The sequence below is a fragment of the Microcebus murinus genome, chromosome 15, assembly GCF_040939455.1.
Source record: "Microcebus murinus isolate Inina chromosome 15, M.murinus_Inina_mat1.0, whole genome shotgun sequence".
Lineage (NCBI taxonomy): Eukaryota > Metazoa > Chordata > Mammalia > Primates > Cheirogaleidae > Microcebus > Microcebus murinus.
The window spans coordinates 79,066,584-79,086,549 of record NC_134118.1 but is presented as its reverse complement, the minus strand read 5'-3'; the positions used below and the strand labels follow the sequence as shown (position 1 = coordinate 79,086,549).

General features: G+C 63.8%; 3 non-coding genes and 3 pseudogenes across 3 annotated transcripts; all 6 read right to left on the bottom strand.

Annotated features, from left to right (window-relative positions):
- Positions 1–529: 529 nt before the first annotated feature.
- LOC142876629 (5S ribosomal RNA) lies at positions 530–648 on the bottom strand. Its single transcript, XR_012923529.1, has one exon. It is a non-coding gene; the product is annotated as a 5S ribosomal RNA (ribosomal RNA).
- Positions 649–4,181: 3,533 nt separating this feature from the next.
- Positions 4,182–4,300, bottom strand: LOC142876628 (5S ribosomal RNA). The gene has a single exon (XR_012923528.1). It is a non-coding gene; the product is annotated as a 5S ribosomal RNA (ribosomal RNA).
- Positions 4,301–7,831: 3,531 nt separating this feature from the next.
- LOC142876648 (uncharacterized) lies at positions 7,832–7,950 on the bottom strand (annotated as a pseudogene).
- A 3,541-nt stretch (positions 7,951–11,491) lies between these two features.
- LOC142876627 (5S ribosomal RNA) lies at positions 11,492–11,610 on the bottom strand. Its single transcript, XR_012923527.1, has one exon. It is a non-coding gene; the product is annotated as a 5S ribosomal RNA (ribosomal RNA).
- Positions 11,611–15,141: 3,531 nt separating this feature from the next.
- On the bottom strand, positions 15,142–15,260 carry LOC142876647 (uncharacterized; annotated as a pseudogene).
- A 3,536-nt stretch (positions 15,261–18,796) lies between these two features.
- Positions 18,797–18,915, bottom strand: LOC142876646 (uncharacterized; annotated as a pseudogene).
- Between the last annotated feature and the right edge of the window lie 1,051 nt (positions 18,916–19,966).

Genomic DNA, 19,966 nt, shown 5'->3' with positions numbered 1-19,966 from the left:
GACTCCCATCATCTGCTTGAAAAGAGAGAGAAAAGAAAATGCAATCATAGAGATAAGAGACACTTTTTAAAAATAATGAATCCGAAGAGAAAAGTAAAAGGAGGCCTGTGGAGCAGGTCTGGGTGTGACTCCGGATCCCCCAACATCAGGTGCCACCACCAAAGATTCCTACGTGTAGCCCAGAGAACCCCAAAAGCAACGGGACGAGTTCTGGTCACATACTCCCTCCAAATGACATCCTGGCCTTCTTCTGGAACTCCCTCCCCTCTCAGACTCTCAAGGTTTCCTCCAGCGTGTCGGTTCCCACAGAGCAGACCTTTGGTCTGAGACCTGACAGTCCAGAAGCCACGCATGCTGCCGCGTGACGGCGGTGTCGCGGCTTGGGACAAGAGGAGGCCCCACGGTGCGGGCTGGGGCGCCAGGCACCGCGGCGGGCGCTGAGGGTGGGGGTGACCCCCACCCCGGGCCGCCGCCTCGCTCCCAGAGAGGGGACAGAACAGGAGGCAAAACAAAAAAAAAAAAAAGAAGAAGCCGACGGCACCCGGTATTCCCAGGCGGTCTCCCATCCAAGTACTAACCAGGCCCGACCCTGCTTAGCTTCCCAGACCAGACGAGGTCGGGCGCGTTCAGGGTGGTGTGGCCCTAGACGGCGGAGGGCGCCCCTGCCCCGCTCAAGAAGCCGAGCCTCTCTGCACTTCCCCGCCGCCTCCTCCCGCCCCAGGCCCCGCACCGGCGCTGACCCGCGCCGGGCCGGGCCTGTTGAGTTCACCGGCCGGGTCCGGCGGGCTCCGAGGGACGGGGGTGACAGGCGGGGCGGGGCGGGGCGGGCAGGGAGCGGTGGGCCGGGGTGGGGGGCTGTCTCTCTATACACACACAAACACACACACACACACACACTCACACTCACTCACTCACACTCACACAAGATGCGCCTCCACGGCTGGACTCGCCAAGGTGGAGACCTTCCAGCCCCCTTCCTCTCCTCGCCTGGCCTCCTTCCCCTACCCGCCCCCCACCCCCAGCTCGTGGCCGCCCCCGCCGCCGCCGCCGCCGATTGCGCACGCGCGGATCGCCCGCCCTTTGACCCCAGGCAGGGGCCGCCCTCCCCGACAACCCCTTTCAGCTGGGCCCCCCACCCTGTGGGTGGGCTGCCGCCTATTCCCCCGGGCCCCGGGCTGGGGCACAGCGCATGGGGGAGGGGAGCGAGTGTATGGGGCGTCTCTCTCTCTCTCTAGGGATGTGTCCCATGGGTGGGGTGGCGTGGTTTGTGGGGCGCTGAAGAAATCAGTCCCCTCCATCTCCTACCTCTGGAAAACGCCCAAGCCCTTGGAGAACTGCCGGCAACGCGACCGGGGGGGGGCCGGGACCCTCCTCTGCGTCCTCCTGTGGCCCAGTCCAAGGGGCCTGGGCCTGGCCGGGGCTGCATTGGACCCCGACCACCCTGGCGTGTGGACTCGCTAAAAATCGGCGATTAGATATTGGATTCCAGCTTCATTGAGGTCATTTCACTAATGAGTGCACCGGAAAGAGTTTCCTAATCCATCTGTGAGGGTGGCAACTGAAAGAGAATTTTAAAGCTGACAGAATAGGCGAGGAAAGGCATAGGAGATTTCCACACCCAGTAAGGAAGCCTTTCCCGAAATGGAAGAAAGAAACGAGCAAACAGAAACACCGGTAGCCCGCCAGGATCAGAGTCTGCCCCCGAGAGAAAGTACCCTGACCAGGTTCACCCGTGGGTGGGTGGCGAGCTAGCGGCATTCAGAAGAGCGAGGCCCGCAGTCTGTGCAGAAGACACCTGCACTCGGGTGTGTGTGGCGGCACGATTCACAAGCAGCTCCAGATGTTAAGCCAAGGAGAAGCCAGGGAGTTCCCAACGCCCCAGGTGTCCTCAGCCCACGACTGGCTGCTGGGGGAATGCGAAGCCCGGCTCCTTGTCTCAGAGCGGGACAACCAGGAGGTGTGACGTACACCCCGGGGTTCCCAGGAGGATCAGGCTGAAGCTGGGACTTGGCCTGAAAGTGTCCCCTCGCATGGCCACCCCCTTCCCCTTCCTGCTCCTCTACTCCTGGTGCCCCTCCATCCAGGGGCCAGACCTTAAAGAGTCACCCGCAAGAGAATCCTGGTCCCAAAGGAGCCTTCTGGGGGACCCGTGCTGAGAGAGGTTGTGGGCATGGCCCGCTGGGGCTCTGCCCGACCCAGGGCTGAGAGATGCAACCTCCCAGCTCTGGGTCCCTGCAGGGGAAGCGTTGGCAAGCACAGGGCCAGTCCTCCAAAGGCCCAGGTGCAGGGAGCCCAGGCCAAGCAGCCTGTGGAAGAAGCCACCCCGGGAAGACGACTGCAGGCCACGGCCCTTCCCACCTCCTCCTCCTCCTCCTCCTCCTGCTCCTCCACCCCCGCCCGACCTCCCACCCCCCACCCCCGACATGGCGCAGGGCTCAGAGACACCTCAGACACTTGCTACCCAAAGTGCAAAGGGCATCAGTTGCTCCTCCAAACCCCCCCCCCCCGCCCAGCAGACCGCGTTGTCCAGCCAGCCCCCGGGCCTCCCTGGGGTGCCCAGCACAAAAGTGCAGACAACCACCGGACCCTCAATCTCAGTTTTCGGATGTTTTTGCCACTCTAAGGACCCGCAGGCCAGCTGGGCCTTCTGGCAGGACAGAGAGCCCCGGAATCCGACGTGGAGAGCTGGGTGTACGTCCCCACGAGGAGGCGGTCCCCACCTCCGCGGCTCTCCCCTTGCGGGGGGGGGGGGGAAAAGCAGCCACGGGGCCTCAGAGAAGACACCAGGCTGGGCGCCCGCCCCACAGTGGGGGCACGTCCCCCGCAGGCCACTTAGCGACGGCCGCCGGCCGGCGGACGGTTGGGTGGCGCGAGACGCTGCGGCCGCCCTGCTACCGGGTTCCTGGGAGGGCGTCCTGGAACCAGCGTCCACACCAAGCCCTTGGAAGGCCCAGGCGACGGAGGAGCCCCGTCAGGCAGGGGCCGAGGACGGTGACGGCCCGGGCGGGGAGGAGCGTGTCAGGCAGGGGCAGAGGACGGTGACAGGTGACAGGCCGGGCGGGAAGGAGTCAGTCAGGCAGGGGCCGAGGAGGAGACGGGCTGGGTAAGGGTTAGGGTTAGAGTCAGGGCACAAGTCACAATCGCAAAGACCTGGAAGCGACCCGAGTGCCCATCGACCCACGAGTGCGTAAATGAAATGTGGCGCGTGGACACCACGGAGTGCTATTCAGCTAGGAGGAGCAGCGGTGAGAGGGCACCTCTCGTGGTTCTCCTGGCCAGAGCTGGAACCCGTTCCAGTAAGCCAGGTAGCCCAAGAATGGACACACGAGCACCACGTGCTCGCGCTCACCAGCAAATGGGTACGAACCGATGGACACCTAAGTGGACACAGAGGAATCACCTTCATCGGGTGGGTGTCGGGCGGGTGGGGGGAGGGGATGGGCATACACCTCCATTAGGAATGGGGTGGGTGCGCACCGACTGGGGGATGGGCGCACTTGAGGCTCTGACCCGAGGGGGGAGGCAGGGAGAGGGCAACGTACCCGACCCTAACATTGGTACCCCCACAATACGCTGGAACGACATCAGAGGTAAATGAATAAGAACACAGGGGGGAGGGGGGCACGGGCAACACATGTCACCTTAATACTTGGACTCCCATCATCTGCTTGAAAAGAGAGAGAAAAGAAAATGCAATCATAGAGATAAGAGACACTTTTTAAAAATAATGAATCCGAAGAGAAAAGTAAAAGGAGGCCTGTGGAGCAGGTCTGGGTGTGACTCCGGATCCCCCAACATCAGGTGCCACCACCAAAGATTCCTACGTGTAGCCCAGAGAACCCCAAAAGCAACGGGACGAGTTCTGGTCACATACTCCCTCCAAATGACATCCTGGCCTTCTTCTGGAACTCCCTCCCCTCTCAGACTCTCAAGGTTTCCTCCAGCGTGTCGGTTCCCACAGAGCAGACCTTTGGTCTGAGACCTGACAGTCCAGAAGCCACGCATGCTGCCGCGTGACGGCGGTGTCGCGGCTTGGGACAAGAGGAGGCCCCACGGTGCGGGCTGGGGCGCCAGGCACCGCGGCGGGCGCTGAGGGTGGGGGTGACCCCCACCCCGGGCCGCCGCCTCGCTCCCAGAGAGGGGACAGAACAGGAGGCAAAACAAAAAAAAAAAAAAGAAGAAGCCGACGGCACCCGGTATTCCCAGGCGGTCTCCCATCCAAGTACTAACCAGGCCCGACCCTGCTTAGCTTCCCAGACCAGACGAGGTCGGGCGCGTTCAGGGTGGTGTGGCCCTAGACGGCGGAGGGCGCCCCTGCCCCGCTCAAGAAGCCGAGCCTCTCTGCACTTCCCCGCCGCCTCCTCCCGCCCCAGGCCCCGCACCGGCGCTGACCCGCGCCGGGCCGGGCCTGTTGAGTTCACCGGCCGGGTCCGGCGGGCTCCGAGGGACGGGGGTGACAGGCGGGGCGGGGCGGGGCGGGCAGGGAGCGGTGGGCCGGGGTGGGGGGCTGTCTCTCTATACACACACAAACACACACACACACACACACTCACACTCACTCACTCACACTCACACAAGATGCGCCTCCACGGCTGGACTCGCCAAGGTGGAGACCTTCCAGCCCCCTTCCTCTCCTCGCCTGGCCTCCTTCCCCTACCCGCCCCCCACCCCCAGCTCGTGGCCGCCCCCGCCGCCGCCGCCGCCGCCGATTGCGCACGCGCGGATCGCCCGCCCTTTGACCCCAGGCAGGGGCCGCCCTCCCCGACAACCCCTTTCAGCTGGGCCCCCCACCCTGTGGGTGGGCTGCCGCCTATTCCCCCGGGCCCGGGCTGGGGCACAGCGCATGGGGGAGGGGAGCGAGTGTATGGGGCGTCTCTCTCTCTCTCTAGGGATGTGTCCCATGGGTGGGGTGGCGTGGTTTGTGGGGCGCTGAAGAAATCAGTCCCCTCCATCTCCTACCTCTGGAAAACGCCCAAGCCCTTGGAGAACTGCCGGCAACGCGACCGGGGGGGGGCCGGGACCCTCCTCTGCGTCCTCCTGTGGCCCAGTCCAAGGGGCCTGGGCCTGGCCGGGGCTGCATTGGACCCCGACCACCCTGGCGTGTGGACTCGCTAAAAATCGGCCATTAGATATTGGATTCCAGCTTCATTGAGGTCATTTCACTAATGAGTGCACCGGAAAGAGTTTCCTAATCCATCTGTGAGGGTGGCAACTGAAAGAGAATTTTAAAGCTGACAGAATAGGCGAGGAAAGGCATAGGAGATTTCCACACCCAGTAAGGAAGCCTTTCCCGAAATGGAAGAAAGAAACGAGCAAACAGAAACACCGGTAGCCCGCCAGGATCAGAGTCTGCCCCCGAGAGAAAGTACCCTGACCAGGTTCACCCGTGGGTGGGTGGCGAGCTAGCGGCATTCAGAAGAGCGAGGCCCGCAGTCTGTGCAGAAGACACCTGCACTCGGGTGTGTGTGGCGGCACGATTCACAAGCAGCTCCAGATGTTAAGCCAAGGAGAAGCCAGGGAGTTCCCAACGCCCCAGGTGTCCTCAGCCCACGACTGGCTGCTGGGGGAATGCGAAGCCCGGCTCCTTGTCTCAGAGCGGGACAACCAGGAGGTGTGACGTACACCCCGGGGTTCCCAGGAGGATCAGGCTGAAGCTGGGACTTGGCCTGAAAGTGTCCCCTCGCATGGCCACCCCCTTCCCCTTCCTGCTCCTCTACTCCTGGTGCCCCTCCATCCAGGGGCCAGACCTTAAAGAGTCACCCGCAAGAGAATCCTGGTCCCAAAGGAGCCTTCTGGGGGACCCGTGCTGAGAGAGGTTGTGGGCATGGCCCGCTGGGGCTCTGCCCGACCCAGGGCTGAGAGATGCAACCTCCCAGCTCTGGGTCCCTGCAGGGGAAGCGTTGGCAAGCACAGGGCCAGTCCTCCAAAGGCCCAGGTGCAGGGAGCCCAGGCCAAGCAGCCTGTGGAAGAAGCCACCCCGGGAAGACGACTGCAGGCCACGGCCCTTCCCACCTCCTCCTCCTCCTCCTCCTCCTGCTCCTCCACCCCCGCCCGACCTCCCACCCCCCACCCCCGACATGGCGCAGGGCTCAGAGACACCTCAGACACTTGCTACCCAAAGTGCAAAGGGCATCAGTTGCTCCTCCAAACCCCCCCCCCCGCCCAGCAGACCGCGTTGTCCAGCCAGCCCCCGGGCCTCCCTGGGGTGCCCAGCACAAAAGTGCAGACAACCACCGGACCCTCAATCTCAGTTTTCGGATGTTTTTGCCACTCTAAGGACCCGCAGGCCAGCTGGGCCTTCTGGCAGGACAGAGAGCCCCGGAATCCGACGTGGAGAGCTGGGTGTACGTCCCCACGAGGAGGCGGTCCCCACCTCCGCGGCTCTCCCCTTGCGGGGGGGGGGGAAAGCAGCCACGGGGCCTCAGAGAAGACACCAGGCTGGGCGCCCGCCCCACAGTGGGGGCACGTCCCCCGCAGGCCACTTAGCGACGGCCGCCGGCCGGCGGACGGTTGGGTGGCGCGAGACGCTGCGGCCGCCCTGCTACCGGGTTCCTGGGAGGGCGTCCTGGAACCAGCGTCCACACCAAGCCCTTGGAAGGCCCAGGCGACGGAGGAGCCCCGTCAGGCAGGGGCCGAGGACGGTGACGGCCCGGGCGGGGAGGAGCGTGTCAGGCAGGGGCAGAGGACGGTGACAGGTGACAGGCCGGGCGGGAAGGAGTCAGTCAGGCAGGGGCCGAGGAGGAGACGGGCTGGGTAAGGGTTAGGGTTAGAGTCAGGGCACAAGTCACAATCGCAAAGACCTGGAAGCGACCCGAGTGCCCATCGACCCACGAGTGCGTAAATGAAATGTGGCGCGTGGACACCACGGAGTGCTATTCAGCTAGGAGGAGCAGCGGTGAGAGGGCACCTCTCGTGGTTCTCCTGGCCAGAGCTGGAACCCGTTCCAGTAAGCCAGGTAGCCCAAGAATGGACACACGAGCACCACGTGCTCGCGCTCACCAGCAAATGGGTACGAACCGATGGACACCTAAGTGGACACAGAGGAATCACCTTCATCGGGTGGGTGTCGGGCGGGTGGGGGGAGGGGATGGGCATACACCTCCATTAGGAATGGGGTGGGTGCGCACCGACTGGGGCATGGGCGCACTTGAGGCTCTGACCCGAGGGGGGAGGCAGGGAGAGGGCAACGTACCCGACCCTAACATTGGTACCCCCACAATACGCTGGAACGACATCAGAGGTAAATGAATAAGAACACAGGGGGGAGGGGGGCACGGGCAACACATGTCACCTTAATACTTGGACTCCCATCATCTGCTTGAAAAGAGAGAGAAAAGAAAATGCAATCATAGAGATAAGAGACACTTTTTAAAAATAATGAATCCGAAGAGAAAAGTAAAAGGAGGCCTGTGGAGCAGGTCTGGGTGTGACTCCGGATCCCCCAACATCAGGTGCCACCACCAAAGATTCCTACGTGTAGCCCAGAGAACCCCAAAAGCAACGGGACGAGTTCTGGTCACATACTCCCTCCAAATGACATCCTGGCCTTCTTCTGGAACTCCCTCCCCTCTCAGACTCTCAAGGTTTCCTCCAGCGTGTCGGTTCCCACAGAGCAGACCTTTGGTCTGAGACCTGACAGTCCAGAAGCCACGCATGCTGCCGCGTGACGGCGGTGTCGCGGCTTGGGACAAGAGGAGGCCCCACGGTGCGGGCTGGGGCGCCAGGCACCGCGGCGGGCGCTGAGGGTGGGGGTGACCCCCACCCCGGGCCGCCGCCTCGCTCCCAGAGAGGGGACAGAACAGGAGGCAAAACAAAAAAAAAAAAAAGAAGAAGCCGACGGCACCCGGTATTCCCAGGCGGTCTCCCATCCAAGTACTAACCGGGCCCGACCCTGCTTAGCTTCCCAGACCAGACGAGGTCGGGCGCGTTCAGGGTGGTGTGGCCCTAGACGGCGGAGGGCGCCCCTGCCCCGCTCAAGAAGCCGAGCCTCTCTGCACTTCCCCGCCGCCTCCTCCCGCCCCAGGCCCCGCACCGGCGCTGACCCGCGCCGGGCCGGGCCTGTTGAGTTCACCGGCCGGGTCCGGCGGGCTCCGAGGGACGGGGGTGACAGGCGGGGCGGGGCGGGGCGGGCAGGGAGCGGTGGGCCGGGGTGGGGGGCTGTCTCTCTATACACACACAAACACACACACACACACACACTCACACTCACTCACTCACACTCACACAAGATGCGCCTCCACGGCTGGACTCGCCAAGGTGGAGACCTTCCAGCCCCCTTCCTCTCCTCGCCTGGCCTCCTTCCCCTACCCGCCCCCCACCCCCAGCTCGTGGCCGCCCCCGCCGCCGCCGCCGCCGCCGCCGCCGATTGCGCACGCGCGGATCGCCCGCCCTTTGACCCCAGGCAGGGGCCGCCCTCCCCGACAACCCCTTTCAGCTGGGCCCCCCACCCTGTGGGTGGGCTGCCGCCTATTCCCCCGGGCCCGGGCTGGGGCACAGCGCATGGGGGAGGGGAGCGAGTGTATGGGGCGTCTCTCTCTCTCTCTAGGGATGTGTCCCATGGGTGGGGTGGCGTGGTTTGTGGGGCGCTGAAGAAATCAGTCCCCTCCATCTCCTACCTCTGGAAAACGCCCAAGCCCTTGGAGAACTGCCGGCAACGCGACCGGGGGGGGGGCCGGGACCCTCCTCTGCGTCCTCCTGTGGCCCAGTCCAAGGGGCCTGGGCCTGGCCGGGGCTGCATTGGACCCCGACCACCCTGGCGTGTGGACTCGCTAAAAATCGGCGATTAGATATTGGATTCCAGCTTCATTGAGGTCATTTCACTAATGAGTGCACCGGAAAGAGTTTCCTAATCCATCTGTGAGGGTGGCAACTGAAAGAGAATTTTAAAGCTGACAGAATAGGCGAGGAAAGGCATAGGAGATTTCCACACCCAGTAAGGAAGCCTTTCCCGAAATGGAAGAAAGAAACGAGCAAACAGAAACACCGGTAGCCCGCCAGGATCAGAGTCTGCCCCCGAGAGAAAGTACCCTGACCAGGTTCACCCGTGGGTGGGTGGCGAGCTAGCGGCATTCAGAAGAGCGAGGCCCGCAGTCTGTGCAGAAGACACCTGCACTCGGGTGTGTGTGGCGGCACGATTCACAAGCAGCTCCAGATGTTAAGCCAAGGAGAAGCCAGGGAGTTCCCAACGCCCCAGGTGTCCTCAGCCCACGACTGGCTGCTGGGGGAATGCGAAGCCCGGCTCCTTGTCTCAGAGCGGGACAACCAGGAGGTGTGACGTACACCCCGGGGTTCCCAGGAGGATCAGGCTGAAGCTGGGACTTGGCCTGAAAGTGTCCCCTCGCATGGCCACCCCCTTCCCCTTCCTGCTCCTCTACTCCTGGTGCCCCTCCATCCAGGGGCCAGACCTTAAAGAGTCACCCGCAAGAGAATCCTGGTCCCAAAGGAGCCTTCTGGGGGACCCGTGCTGAGAGAGGTTGTGGGCATGGCCCGCTGGGGCTCTGCCCGACCCAGGGCTGAGAGATGCAACCTCCCAGCTCTGGGTCCCTGCAGGGGAAGCGTTGGCAAGCACAGGGCCAGTCCTCCAAAGGCCCAGGTGCAGGGAGCCCAGGCCAAGCAGCCTGTGGAAGAAGCCACCCCGGGAAGACGACTGCAGGCCACGGCCCTTCCCACCTCCTCCTCCTCCTCCTCCTCCTGCTCCTCCACCCCCGCCCGACCTCCCACCCCCCACCCCCGACATGGCGCAGGGCTCAGAGACACCTCAGACACTTGCTACCCAAAGTGCAAAGGGCATCAGTTGCTCCTCCAAACCCCCCCCCCCCGCCCAGCAGACCGCGTTGTCCAGCCAGCCCCCGGGCCTCCCTGGGGTGCCCAGCACAAAAGTGCAGACAACCACCGGACCCTCAATCTCAGTTTTCGGATGTTTTTGCCACTCTAAGGACCCGCAGGCCAGCTGGGCCTTCTGGCAGGACAGAGAGCCCCGGAATCCGACGTGGAGAGCTGGGTGTACGTCCCCACGAGGAGGCGGTCCCCACCTCCGCGGCTCTCCCCTTGCGGGGGGGGGGGGAAAAGCAGCCACGGGGCCTCAGAGAAGACACCAGGCTGGGCGCCCGCCCCACAGTGGGGGCACGTCCCCCGCAGGCCACTTAGCGACGGCCGCCGGCCGGCGGACGGTTGGGTGGCGCGAGACGCTGCGGCCGCCCTGCTACCGGGTTCCTGGGAGGGCGTCCTGGAACCAGCGTCCACACCAAGCCCTTGGAAGGCCCAGGCGACGGAGGAGCCCCGTCAGGCAGGGGCCGAGGACGGTGACGGCCCGGGCGGGGAGGAGCGTGTCAGGCAGGGGCAGAGGACGGTGACAGGTGACAGGCCGGGCGGGAAGGAGTCAGTCAGGCAGGGGCCGAGGAGGAGACGGGCTGGGTAAGGGTTAGGGTTAGAGTCAGGGCACAAGTCACAATCGCAAAGACCTGGAAGCGACCCGAGTGCCCATCGACCCACGAGTGCGTAAATGAAATGTGGCGCGTGGACACCACGGAGTGCTATTCAGCTAGGAGGAGCAGCGGTGAGAGGGCACCTCTCGTGGTTCTCCTGGCCAGAGCTGGAACCCGTTCCAGTAAGCCAGGTAGCCCAAGAATGGACACACGAGCACCACGTGCTCGCGCTCACCAGCAAATGGGTACGAACCGATGGACACCTAAGTGGACACAGAGGAATCACCTTCATCGGGTGGGTGTCGGGCGGGTGGGGGGAGGGGATGGGCATACACCTCCATTAGGAATGGGGTGGGTGCGCACCGACTGGGGGATGGGCGCACTTGAGGCTCTGACCCGAGGGGGGAGGCAGGGAGAGGGCAACGTACCCGACCCTAACATTGGTACCCCCACAATACGCTGGAACGACATCAGAGGTAAATGAATAAGAACACAGGGGGGAGGGGGGCACGGGCAACACATGTCACCTTAATACTTGGACTCCCATCATCTGCTTGAAAAGAGAGAGAAAAGAAAATGCAATCATAGAGATAAGAGACACTTTTTAAAAATAATGAATCCGAAGAGAAAAGTAAAAGGAGGCCTGTGGAGCAGGTCTGGGTGTGACTCCGGATCCCCCAACATCAGGTGCCACCACCAAAGATTCCTACGTGTAGCCCAGAGAACCCCAAAAGCAACGGGACGAGTTCTGGTCACATACTCCCTCCAAATGACATCCTGGCCTTCTTCTGGAACTCCCTCCCCTCTCAGACTCTCAAGGTTTCCTCCAGCGTGTCGGTTCCCACAGAGCAGACCTTTGGTCTGAGACCTGACAGTCCAGAAGCCACGCATGCTGCCGCGTGACGGCGGTGTCGCGGCTTGGGACAAGAGGAGGCCCCACGGTGCGGGCTGGGGCGCCAGGCACCGCGGCGGGCGCTGAGGGTGGGGGTGACCCCCACCCCGGGCCGCCGCCTCGCTCCCAGAGAGGGGACAGAACAGGAGGCAAAACAAAAAAAAAAAAAAGAAGAAGCCGACGGCACCCGGTATTCCCAGGCGGTCTCCCATCCAAGTACTAACCAGGCCCGACCCTGCTTAGCTTCCCAGACCAGACGAGGTCGGGCGCGTTCAGGGTGGTGTGGCCCTAGACGGCGGAGGGCGCCCCTGCCCCGCTCAAGAAGCCGAGCCTCTCTGCACTTCCCCGCCGCCTCCTCCCGCCCCAGGCCCCGCACCGGCGCTGACCCGCGCCGGGCCGGGCCTGTTGAGTTCACCGGCCGGGTCCGGCGGGCTCCGAGGGACGGGGGTGACAGGCGGGGCGGGGCGGGGCGGGCAGGGAGCGGTGGGCCGGGGTGGGGGGCTGTCTCTCTATACACACACAAACACACACACACACACACACTCACACTCACTCACTCACACTCACACAAGATGCGCCTCCACGGCTGGACTCGCCAAGGTGGAGACCTTCCAGCCCCCTTCCTCTCCTCGCCTGGCCTCCTTCCCCTACCCGCCCCCCACCCCCAGCTCGTGGCCGCCCCCGCCGCCGCCGCCGCCGCCGATTGCGCACGCGCGGATCGCCCGCCCTTTGACCCCAGGCAGGGGCCGCCCTCCCCGACAACCCCTTTCAGCTGGGCCCCCCACCCTGTGGGTGGGCTGCCGCCTATTCCCCCGGGCCCGGGCTGGGGCACAGCGCATGGGGGAGGGGAGCGAGTGTATGGGGCGTCTCTCTCTCTCTCTAGGGATGTGTCCCATGGGTGGGGTGGCGTGGTTTGTGGGGCGCTGAAGAAATCAGTCCCCTCCATCTCCTACCTCTGGAAAACGCCCAAGCCCTTGGAGAACTGCCGGCAACGCGACCGGGGGGGGGCCGGGACCCTCCTCTGCGTCCTCCTGTGGCCCAGTCCAAGGGGCCTGGGCCTGGCCGGGGCTGCATTGGACCCCGACCACCCTGGCGTGTGGACTCGCTAAAAATCGGCCATTAGATATTGGATTCCAGCTTCATTGAGGTCATTTCACTAATGAGTGCACCGGAAAGAGTTTCCTAATCCATCTGTGAGGGTGGCAACTGAAAGAGAATTTTAAAGCTGACAGAATAGGCGAGGAAAGGCATAGGAGATTTCCACACCCAGTAAGGAAGCCTTTCCCGAAATGGAAGAAAGAAACGAGCAAACAGAAACACCGGTAGCCCGCCAGGATCAGAGTCTGCCCCCGAGAGAAAGTACCCTGACCAGGTTCACCCGTGGGTGGGTGGCGAGCTAGCGGCATTCAGAAGAGCGAGGCCCGCAGTCTGTGCAGAAGACACCTGCACTCGGGTGTGTGTGGCGGCACGATTCACAAGCAGCTCCAGATGTTAAGCCAAGGAGAAGCCAGGGAGTTCCCAACGCCCCAGGTGTCCTCAGCCCACGACTGGCTGCTGGGGGAATGCGAAGCCCGGCTCCTTGTCTCAGAGCGGGACAACCAGGAGGTGTGACGTACACCCCGGGGTTCCCAGGAGGATCAGGCTGAAGCTGGGACTTGGCCTGAAAGTGTCCCCTCGCATGGCCACCCCCTTCCCCTTCCTGCTCCTCTACTCCTGGTGCCCCTCCATCCAGGGGCCAGACCTTAAAGAGTCACCCGCAAGAGAATCCTGGTCCCAAAGGAGCCTTCTGGGGGACCCGTGCTGAGAGAGGTTGTGGGCATGGCCCGCTGGGGCTCTGCCCGACCCAGGGCTGAGAGATGCAACCTCCCAGCTCTGGGTCCCTGCAGGGGAAGCGTTGGCAAGCACAGGGCCAGTCCTCCAAAGGCCCAGGTGCAGGGAGCCCAGGCCAAGCAGCCTGTGGAAGAAGCCACCCCGGGAAGACGACTGCAGGCCACGGCCCTTCCCACCTCCTCCTCCTCCTCCTCCTCCTGCTCCTCCACCCCCGCCCGACCTCCCACCCCCCACCCCCGACATGGCGCAGGGCTCAGAGACACCTCAGACACTTGCTACCCAAAGTGCAAAGGGCATCAGTTGCTCCTCCAAACCCCCCCCCCCGCCCAGCAGACCGCGTTGTCCAGCCAGCCCCCGGGCCTCCCTGGGGTGCCCAGCACAAAAGTGCAGACAACCACCGGACCCTCAATCTCAGTTTTCGGATGTTTTTGCCACTCTAAGGACCCGCAGGCCAGCTGGGCCTTCTGGCAGGACAGAGAGCCCCGGAATCCGACGTGGAGAGCTGGGTGTACGTCCCCACGAGGAGGCGGTCCCCACCTCCGCGGCTCTCCCCTTGCGGGGGGGGGGGAAAGCAGCCACGGGGCCTCAGAGAAGACACCAGGCTGGGCGCCCGCCCCACAGTGGGGGCACGTCCCCCGCAGGCCACTTAGCGACGGCCGCCGGCCGGCGGACGGTTGGGTGGCGCGAGACGCTGCGGCCGCCCTGCTACCGGGTTCCTGGGAGGGCGTCCTGGAACCAGCGTCCACACCAAGCCCTTGGAAGGCCCAGGCGACGGAGGAGCCCCGTCAGGCAGGGGCCGAGGACGGTGACGGCCCGGGCGGGGAGGAGCGTGTCAGGCAGGGGCAGAGGACGGTGACAGGTGACAGGCCGGGCGGGAAGGAGTCAGTCAGGCAGGGGCCGAGGAGGAGACGGGCTGGGTAAGGGTTAGGGTTAGAGTCAGGGCACAAGTCACAATCGCAAAGACCTGGAAGCGACCCGAGTGCCCATCGACCCACGAGTGCGTAAATGAAATGTGGCGCGTGGACACCACGGAGTGCTATTCAGCTAGGAGGAGCAGCGGTGAGAGGGCACCTCTCGTGGTTCTCCTGGCCAGAGCTGGAACCCGTTCCAGTAAGCCAGGTAGCCCAAGAATGGACACACGAGCACCACGTGCTCGCGCTCACCAGCAAATGGGTACGAACCGATGGACACCTAAGTGGACACAGAGGAATCACCTTCATCGGGTGGGTGTCGGGCGGGTGGGGGGAGGGGATGGGCATACACCTCCATTAGGAATGGGGTGGGTGCGCACCGACTGGGGCATGGGCGCACTTGAGGCTCTGACCCGAGGGGGGAGGCAGGGAGAGGGCAACGTACCCGACCCTAACATTGGTACCCCCACAATACGCTGGAACGACATCAGAGGTAAATGAATAAGAACACAGGGGGGAGGGGGGCACGGGCAACACATGTCACCTTAATACTTGGACTCCCATCATCTGCTTGAAAAGAGAGAGAAAAGAAAATGCAATCATAGAGATAAGAGACACTTTTTAAAAATAATGAATCCGAAGAGAAAAGTAAAAGGAGGCCTGTGGAGCAGGTCTGGGTGTGACTCCGGATCCCCCAACATCAGGTGCCACCACCAAAGATTCCTACGTGTAGCCCAGAGAACCCCAAAAGCAACGGGACGAGTTCTGGTCACATACTCCCTCCAAATGACATCCTGGCCTTCTTCTGGAACTCCCTCCCCTCTCAGACTCTCAAGGTTTCCTCCAGCGTGTCGGTTCCCACAGAGCAGACCTTTGGTCTGAGACCTGACAGTCCAGAAGCCACGCATGCTGCCGCGTGACGGCGGTGTCGCGGCTTGGGACAAGAGGAGGCCCCACGGTGCGGGCTGGGGCGCCAGGCACCGCGGCGGGCGCTGAGGGTGGGGGTGACCCCCACCCCGGGCCGCCGCCTCGCTCCCAGAGAGGGGACAGAACAGGAGGCAAAACAAAAAAAAAAAAAAGAAGAAGCCGACGGCACCCGGTATTCCCAGGCGGTCTCCCATCCAAGTACTAACCGGGCCCGACCCTGCTTAGCTTCCCAGACCAGACGAGGTCGGGCGCGTTCAGGGTGGTGTGGCCCTAGACGGCGGAGGGCGCCCCTGCCCCGCTCAAGAAGCCGAGCCTCTCTGCACTTCCCCGCCGCCTCCTCCCGCCCCAGGCCCCGCACCGGCGCTGACCCGCGCCGGGCCGGGCCTGTTGAGTTCACCGGCCGGGTCCGGCGGGCTCCGAGGGACGGGGGTGACAGGCGGGGCGGGGCGGGGCGGGCAGGGAGCGGTGGGCCGGGGTGGGGGGCTGTCTCTCTATACACACACAAACACACACACACACACACACTCACACTCACTCACTCACACTCACACAAGATGCGCCTCCACGGCTGGACTCGCCAAGGTGGAGACCTTCCAGCCCCCTTCCTCTCCTCGCCTGGCCTCCTTCCCCTACCCGCCCCCCACCCCCAGCTCGTGGCCGCCCCCGCCGCCGCCGCCGCCGCCGCCGCCGATTGCGCACGCGCGGATCGCCCGCCCTTTGACCCCAGGCAGGGGCCGCCCTCCCCGACAACCCCTTTCAGCTGGGCCCCCCACCCTGTGGGTGGGCTGCCGCCTATTCCCCCGGGCCCGGGCTGGGGCACAGCGCATGGGGGAGGGGAGCGAGTGTATGGGGCGTCTCTCTCTCTCTCTAGGGATGTGTCCCATGGGTGGGGTGGCGTGGTTTGTGGGGCGCTGAAGAAATCAGTCCCCTCCATCTCCTACCTCTGGAAAACGCCCAAGCCCTTGGAGAACTGCCGGCAACGCGACCGGGGGGGGGCCGGGACCCTCCTCTGCGTCCTCCTGTGGCCCAGTCCAAGGGGCCTGGGCCTGGCCGGGGCTGCATTGGACCCCGACCACCCTGGCGTGTGGACTCGCTAAAAATCGGCGATTAGATATTGGATTCCAGCTTCATTGAGGTCATTTCACTAATGAGTGCACCGGAAAGAGTTTCCTAATCCATCTGTGAGGGTGGCAACTGAAAGAGAATTTTAAAGCTGACAGAATAGGCGAGGAAAGGCATAGGAGATTTCCACACCCAGTAAGGAAGCCTTTCCCGAAATGGAAGAAAGAAACGAGCAAACAGAAACACCGGTAGCCCGCCAGGATCAGAGTCTGCCCCCGAGAGAAAGTACCCTGACCAGGTTCACCCGTGGGTGGGTGGCGAGCTAGCGGCATTCAGAAGAGCGAGGCCCGCAGTCTGTGCAGAAGACACCTGCACTCGGGTGTGTGTGGCGGCACGATTCACAAGCAGCTCCAGATGTTAAGCCAAGGAGAAGCCAGGGAGTTCCCAACGCCCCAGGTGTCCTCAGCCCACGACTGGCTGCTGGGGGAATGCGAAGCCCGGCTCCTTGTCTCAGAGCGGGACAACCAGGAGGTGTGACGTACACCCCGGGGTTCCCAGGAGGATCAGGCTGAAGCTGGGACTTGGCCTGAAAGTGTCCCCTCGCATGGCCACCCCCTTCCCCTTCCTGCTCCTCTACTCCTGGTGCCCCTCCATCCAGGGGCCAGACCTTAAAGAGTCACCCGCAAGAGAATCCTGGTCCCAAAGGAGCCTTCTGGGGGACCCGTGCTGAGAGAGGTTGTGGGCATGGCCCGCTGGGGCTCTGCCCGACCCAGGGCTGAGAGATGCAACCTCCCAGCTCTGGGTCCCTGCAGGGGAAGCGTTGGCAAGCACAGGGCCAGTCCTCCAAAGGCCCAGGTGCAGGGAGCCCAGGCCAAGCAGCCTGTGGAAGAAGCCACACCGGGAAGACGACTGCAGGCCACGGCCCTTCCCACCTCCTCCTCCTCCTCCTCCTCCTGCTCCTCCACCCCCGCCCGACCTCCCACCCCCCACCCCCGACATGGCGCAGGGCTCAGAGACACCTCAGACACTTGCTACCCAAAGTGCAAAGGGCATCAGTTGCTCCTCCAAACCCCCCCCCCGCCCAGCAGACCGCGTTGTCCAGCCAGCCCCCGGGCCTCCCTGGGGTGCCCAGCACAAAAGTGCAGACAACCACCGGACCCTCAATGTCAGTTTTCGGATGTTTTTGCCACTCTAAGGACCCGCAGGCCAGCTGGGCCTTCTGGCAGGACAGAGAGCCCCGGAATCCGACGTGGAGAGCTGGGTGTACGTCCCCACGAGGAGGCGGTCCCCACCTCCGCGGCTCTCCCCTTGCGGGGGGGGGGAAAAGCAGCCACGGGGCCTCAGAGAAGACACCAGGCTGGGCGCCCGCCCCACAGTGGGGGCACGTCCCCCGCAGGCCACTTAGCGACGGCCGCCGGCCGGCGGACGGTTGGGTGGCGCGAGACGCTGCGGCCGCCCTGCTACCGGGTTCCTGGGAGGGCGTCCTGGAACCAGCGTCCACACCAAGCCCTTGGAAGGCCCAGGCGACGGAGGAGCCCCGTCAGGCAGGGGCCGAGGACGGTGACGGCCCGGGCGGGGAGGAGCGTGTCAGGCAGGGGCAGAGGACGGTGACAGGTGACAGGCCGGGCGGGAAGGAGTCAGTCAGGCAGGGGCCGAGGAGGAGACGGGCTGGGTAAGGGTTAGGGTTAGAGTCAGGGCACAAGTCACAATCGCAAAGACCTGGAAGCGACCCGAGTGCCCATCGACCCACGAGTGCGTAAATGAAATGTGGCGCGTGGACACCACGGAGTGCTATTCAGCTAGGAGGAGCAGCGGTGAGAGGGCACCTCTCGTGGTTCTCCTGGCCAGAGCTGGAACCCGTTCCAGTAAGCCAGGTAGCCCAAGAATGGACACACGAGCACCACGTGCTCGCGCTCACCAGCAAATGGGTACGAACCGATGGACACCTAAGTGGACACAGAGGAATCACCTTCATCGGGTGGGTGTCGGGCGGGTGGGGGGAGGGGATGGGCATACACCTCCATTAGGAATGGGGTGGGTGCGCACCGACTGGGGGATGGGCGCACTTGAGGCTCTGACCCGAGGGGGGAGGCAGGGAGAGGGCAACGTACCCGACCCTAACATTGGTACCCCCACAATACGCTGGAACGACATCAGAGGTAAATGAATAAGAACACAGGGGGGAGGGGGGCACGGGCAACACATGTCACCTTAATACTTGGACTCCCATCATCTGCTTGAAAAGAGAGAGAAAAGAAAATGCAATCATAGAGATAAGAGACACTTTTTAAAAATAATGAATCCGAAGAGAAAAGTAAAAGGAGGCCTGTGGAGCAGGTCTGGGTGTGACTCCGGATCCCCCAACATCAGGTGCCACCACCAAAGATTCCTACGTGTAGCCCAGAGAACCCCAAAAGCAACGGGACGAGTTCTGGTCACATACTCCCTCCAAATGACATCCTGGCCTTCTTCTGGAACTCCCTCCCCTCTCAGACTCTCAAGGTTTCCTCCAGCGTGTCGGTTCCCACAGAGCAGACCTTTGGTCTGAGACCTGACAGTCCAGAAGCCACGCATGCTGCCGCGTGACGGCGGTGTCGCGGCTTGGGACAAGAGGAGGCCCCACGGTGCGGGCTGGGGCGCCAGGCACCGCGGCGGGCGCTGAGGGTGGGGGTGACCCCCACCCCGGGCCGCCGCCTCGCTCCCAGAGAGGGGACAGAACAGGAGGCAAAACAAAAAAAAAAAAAAGAAGAAGCCGACGGCACCCGGTATTCCCAGGCGGTCTCCCATCCAAGTACTAACCGGGCCCGACCCTGCTTAGCTTCCCAGACCAGACGAGGTCGGGCGCGTTCAGGGTGGTGTGGCCCTAGACGGCGGAGGGCGCCCCTGCCCCGCTCAAGAAGCCGAGCCTCTCTGCACTTCCCCGCCGCCTCCTCCCGCCCCAGGCCCCGCACCGGCGCTGACCCGCGCCGGGCCGGGCCTGTTGAGTTCACCGGCCGGGTCCGGCGGGCTCCGAGGGACGGGGGTGACAGGCGGGGCGGGGCGGGGCGGGCAGGGAGCGGTGGGCCGGGGTGGGGGGCTGTCTCTCTATACACACACAAACACACACACACACACACACTCACACTCACTCACTCACACTCACACAAGATGCGCCTCCACGGCTGGACTCGCCAAGGTGGAGACCTTCCAGCCCCCTTCCTCTCCTCGCCTGGCCTCCTTCCCCTACCCGCCCCCCACCCCCAGCTCGTGGCCGCCCCCGCCGCCGCCGCCGCCGCCGCCGCCGATTGCGCACGCGCGGATCGCCCGCCCTTTGACCCCAGGCAGGGGCCGCCCTCCCCGACAACCCCTTTCAGCTGGGCCCCCCACCCTGTGGGTGGGCTGCTGCCTATTCCCCCGGGCCCGGGCTGGGGCACAGCGCATGGGGGAGGGGAGCGAGTGTATGGGGCGTCTCTCTCTCTCTCTAGGGATGTGTCCCATGGGTGGGGTGGCGTGGTTTGTGGGGCGCTGAAGAAATCAGTCCCCTCCATCTCCTACCTCTGGAAAACGCCCAAGCCCTTGGAGAACTGCCGGCAACGCGACCGGGGGGGGGGGCCGGGACCCTCCTCTGCGTCCTCCTGTGGCCCAGTCCAAGGGGCCTGGGCCTGGCCGGGGCTGCATTGGACCCCGACCACCCTGGCGTGTGGACTCGCTAAAAATCGGCGATTAGATATTGGATTCCAGCTTCATTGAGGTCATTTCACTAATGAGTGCACCGGAAAGAGTTTCCTAATCCATCTGTGAGGGTGGCAACTGAAAGAGAATTTTAAAGCTGACAGAATAGGCGAGGAAAGGCATAGGAGATTTCCACACCCAGTAAGGAAGCCTTTCCCGAAATGGAAGAAAGAAACGAGCAAACAGAAACACCGGTAGCCCGCCAGGAT